General features: G+C 38.1%; 1 protein-coding gene across 10 annotated transcripts in view; it reads left to right on the top strand.

Annotated features, from left to right (window-relative positions):
- The window catches only part of tutl (immunoglobulin superfamily member turtle), a 302,646-nt gene that overhangs the window by 150,474 nt on the left and 147,172 nt on the right, over positions 1 to 5,000 (top strand). The gene's annotated exons all lie outside the window — the stretch shown is intronic.

Genomic DNA, 5,000 nt, shown 5'->3' with positions numbered 1-5,000 from the left:
GGAGAAAAGATGTATCAGGTTGGTGGAGATTATATGTTAGTGGGGAGGTTGTCTATGAGGGTGTGGAAAAAGTAGACAGTAAAGGAGTTGATTGAAAACATGAAAGAATCTAGCATGTAAAAGATGTGCTTGTTGATACTGGACAGAAGGAAGTGGGGAAGGTACAGATGTAGGAGAAGGAATATTTGCTGGAAGAAGAGAGAAGATAAGAGAGGGCGGAGAGGACCTGTGGAAAGAAAAATTATGTAGAGAAGGGTGTTTATAGTTGATGTTACCTGTTCAGTAGCTTTATATTTCATCTTACTCATGTTACCTTGCAAATCCAACCCCCCCTCCCCAATATGCTGAATGTTTGATATTTATCTATTTGTTTGGCTATATTAGTAAGTGAAGAGATAGGTAAGCATGTGGTGAAGTGAAAGGAGGTTTCTTCAAGGTTTGTGTGTATGAATGTGAAACTGGGAAGGGAGATATGGGTTTTTGTAAGCTCACATGGGCCTGGTAGTGAGAAGAGTGTAGAGGAAAGGGGGGCTTTTTGGATAGATTTGAATAAGTGAATAGAGGGTTTAGGGAGAAATGTCAGTGTAGTGGTATTGGGAGATCTCAGTGCTAGGATAGGAGATGACCCAATAGAGGGAGTGGTTGGGAAGTGTTGAGTTCCAGGAAAAAAATCATAGTAACAGAAATGATGGTGGAGATGTGTCTAGAGAGTTGATGATAGCAAATACAGTGTTTAGGAAGAAAGTCAAGCATAAGTACTTATGGGAGAGGGTGGTGGATGGAAGGGTGATAGAGCGTTAATGGACTATATAGTGGTGACCAGAAGAAGAGTAGGAAGAGTTTTGGATGTACATGTTCTAAGGGGAGAGAGTGGGGGAATATCAGATAATTTTTTTGATGGGAGGTAAGTTGAGTGTGGAGGATAGATGGAGAAAAAGGAAAAGGACAGAAGGTAGGAAGGTGATTAGAGTAAACTGATTAAATGAGAAAGAAAAGGAGGTGAAGGAGGAATGGGATGATTCAAGGAGGGAGTTACAAAATTTGTAAAGATGGTGTGTAGAACAAGGAGGATGGGAGGAAATAGAAGGAATGGTAGTGAGTAGTGAGATGAAAAAACAAAAAAGGTTGTAGAATAGAAAAAATGAGTATTCAGAGGTTGGTTACAAAATAGGACAAAAAATTGTATGAGAGATACAAAGAAAAGAGAAGAGAAGTGAAGCTTAAGATAAAGGAGGCAAAGAGGAGAGCAGATATGAAATGGGGTAAGAGTATGACAAAATTTTGAAAGTAATAAAAAGATGTTTTGGAAAGAAATTAAGAGAGGAAGAGGAGGTGAATCAAGTAGAGAAGAAAAGCTAAATGGTGCAGATGGAGAGATGTAATGGAAAAGATGGTAGTAAGAGGAATTGCTAAATGTGAAGGAGGATAGGGAGGGAAAGGTAGTTGCAGTGGGAATTTATAAGAAAATGACAGTGATGAATGAGGAAAATGGAGGAGAAATATGAAAAGATGAGGTGAAAGCAGCTATTAAAAAGATGAGAGAGAGTGATGAATGAGGAAAATGGAGGAGAAATATGAAAAGATGAGGTGAAAGCAGCTATTAAAAAGATGAGAGAGGGTAAGGCACCTGAGATGGATGGATACCATGTGGAGCATCTAAAAATGGGAGGTATAATAATGGTGGATTGACTGGTGAGATTGTTTAATGTTTGTCTAAAAGAGCATAGAGTGCTGGAGAACTGGAAGAGTGCCTATATAGTTCCACCTTACAAAGAAAAAGGGGACAAGTATGAGTTTAGTAGTTTCAGAGGCATCATTTTGTTGAATGTAGTTGGGAAGGCTTATGGGAGGGTATTGAGTGAGAGGATTAGGAGAGGAACAGAGTAATTGGTGAGGAAAAGTGTGGGTTTAGGACAAGAATGGGTTGTGTGGGTCAGATTTTTGTGATAAGGCTTAAGGATTTTGTGAGAAAGTTTTAGGAAAAGGTAAGGATTTTTTTTTTTTTTTTTTTTTTTTTTAATGGATTTGGAAAAGGCCTATGACCGGGTAAACAGGAAGGCACTGTTGGAGGTATTGCAGATATATGGAATTGGAGGAATGTTATTAAGAAATCAAGAGTTTTTACGAGAATAGTAGAGTCTGTGTTAGAATTAGAAATAGAGAGAGTGAGGGGTTTGAGGTAAAGGTGGGACTTTGCCAGGGATGTGTTATGTTGCCTTGGCTGTTCAATTTATACATGAATGGGGTGGTGTGAGAGTTAAACACAAGGGTAATGGGCCGGGGATTGGAGATGGTTAGAGAAAATGGAGAAAAATGGGAGATAAGCCCGTTGTTGTTTGCTGACAACATTGCACTTGTGGTAGGATCGGAGGAGGGATTAAGAAAGTTAGTGACGGAGTTTAGAAATTTGTACAAAAGAAGGAAGTTAAAGATAAATGTGGGTAAAAATAAGGTGATAAGATGTAAGAGGGGAGAGGATAGCAGCAAATTGGAAGTGAGTATTAAGGGAGAGAGACTGAAAGAAGTGGATAGTTTCAGATACTTGGGTGCAAATGTGGTGGGAAAGGGAGTGGAGGTGGAGGTAAAATGTAGATTGAAAGAAGCAAGTAAATGCCTTAGGGGATTAAAAAGTGTAATGAGAAATAGACATTTGGGAATGGATGCTAAGAGAAGATTGTATGAAGTAGTGATTGTGCCAACAGAACAGTATGAGGCAGAACATGGGACATAAGAATGGAAGAGTTTAAATGTGTTTGAGATGAAATGCCTGAAAAGTATGGTAGGGGTTACTAGGCTGGATAGAGTGAGAAATGAAGAGGTGAGGAGGAGAGCAGGGTTGGAAAGGGAGTTGGGAGATAGGGTTGATGAAAGAGTATTGGGATGGTTTGGACACATGTTTGTTTATTATTTAACTTTACCTATTTATTTATTTTATTTATTTGTTTATTTATTTATATATATTTTTTTGCATCCAAGCTAGTTATGGACCAAAAGGTCTTCTGTTGGCATACTCCTTTGTAATCCTTTGAAAAATTAGTAAAAGAGGTGTAGAAGGCAGAGGTGGTGGGAGTAAACATGAGGGGGTGACCAAGGATGAGATGGATGGATGGGGTAAATGGGGCAATAAGAAAGAGGGGGATGTCTGTTTAGGAAGGAAAGAGAAGGCAGAAGGTAGGGGTGAGTGGAAAATAGTTGTGTATGAAAGGGAATGGGTGGGGTATGGGGGTGAGGGAGGATGTGTGAATGATATTTCTCCCCATGTCTTTTTCTGCATGGAGGGGTGGAGGGGGAGTTGCCAATTAAATGAATTAGTCTTGCTGTGAATGTGCTGTGTCTCGCTACAATGCTTCTGACTCAGGGCAGGAGGTGAAATGCAGGGATGATCCATCATCCAGGAGGAGCTAAGAAGAGAGGGAGGGAGGGAAGGGTGGTGAATGGGAGTGCAGTATGTGGGGATGAAATGGGTGGGAGTGGATTTATATCTTTATACCCTTGACTTTGGCTACCTCCTTTGTAAGGGGGAAAAAGCCATTAGCACAGTAATGAGGGATTTAATGGCTAGTATCTGATTCTGTATTACAACTTTGCTAGAGTGTTTTATGGGAAAATCACTGTGATTAGAGCCCATATAACCATCCAAGAAAATGCAGCAACGATGAAATCTGTATTTCATCAGACTTATTTCACTGCATTTTTTTTTTTTTTTTTTTTTTTTCTCCTGCATTCTATTTCATGATACCTGAGTGGGTTGGGGAGAAATAAGTCACTGGATGTGTGTTGTGTTGCAGGGGGAGTGATAGTCAAAGGAGAAGAGGGATAGGGAGTCAAATTCTGAGCTAGGAGTAGGGTTTCACTTAAATGAATATCTGTTTTCCAGAATGGGAAATCTATTGGGCACCACCAGTGATGCTGACATATATATTACTGAGAAAAAGGATGGTATATGTTTTTATCCTTCTACACTCTGAAGTTGTTGAGACCAGTACAATAGTTGTTAATGGTAGGAATGGAGGAAAAGGTATAGTCATCAAGAAATAAAGTGGGAGAGATTGAAATCAAGGATTAGTTTAACAAAAAGTGCAAGGCAGCAAAATTTGAAAGAGATGTAGCTTGGGAAGAGTAAATACAGGAAACGGTAGAATGTGCAAGAATACAGAAGAGTTAGATATGGATACAACTTATTCTGAAGAGAGAAATATTGAAAAAGGTATTATAGTTATAATGGACAAATGTAAAGTGGATCAAAATTGTTTTGCAGGTATGTTAGTGACAAACTGAAACATGGGAAAGGAATTGGCAAACTCAAAGTAGAAGAGTCTTGTATAGATACATCAACATAAGCTGAAATAATGAATGTTTCCAGCCCACTTCCAATAAGAAATTTTACTATGAATGGAAAGGGAGAGAATAGGAATGTTAGGTTAGAATATATTAACCTGAAAGTTAAGTAAATTACTGCAGACACTAGATATGAGGAAAGTTATTTGGGTTGGCAGGATCTCCAAGTGGACACTTAAGGAATAGAATTGACTTATGAGATTCACATCCTAACTGAGCATTAATTTGAAGGGATAATGACTTAGGATTTGAAGAGAATTAATGTGGTACCAGTCTATAAAGGAGAATGTAGGTACCCCCAAATTACAGACCAGCATGATAGTAAAATTGTGTAATTATATATATATATATATATATATATATATATATATATATATATATACATATATACACACAAGGCGTGTTTTTTAAATAAGTACTGTTTTGAAATACAAATTAAACAAGTAGACTTTTTGTAACAATTTTATTTTTACATGAAAGCCTGTACTGTAATCTACTTTTCAACATAATTACAGAATCATCTGACCATGTTTAAGTTTGTTTGTGAGTATTTGAAATGCCTCCTCCAATTGAGAATGCCGCCGGCTGTGAAATATGTGCTGTGATTTGTTTTCTTACTGCTAAAGGCACAAAAGCAGCTGAAATTCATTGTCAGATCAGTG

Source organism: Oratosquilla oratoria, chromosome 30 (assembly GCF_046742065.1).
Source record: "Oratosquilla oratoria isolate Oo_2021 chromosome 30, ASM4674206v1, whole genome shotgun sequence".
Lineage (NCBI taxonomy): Eukaryota > Metazoa > Arthropoda > Malacostraca > Stomatopoda > Squillidae > Oratosquilla > Oratosquilla oratoria.
Note: the sequence above shows the minus strand (reverse complement) of the source record. Positions and strands in the feature narration are given on the sequence as shown.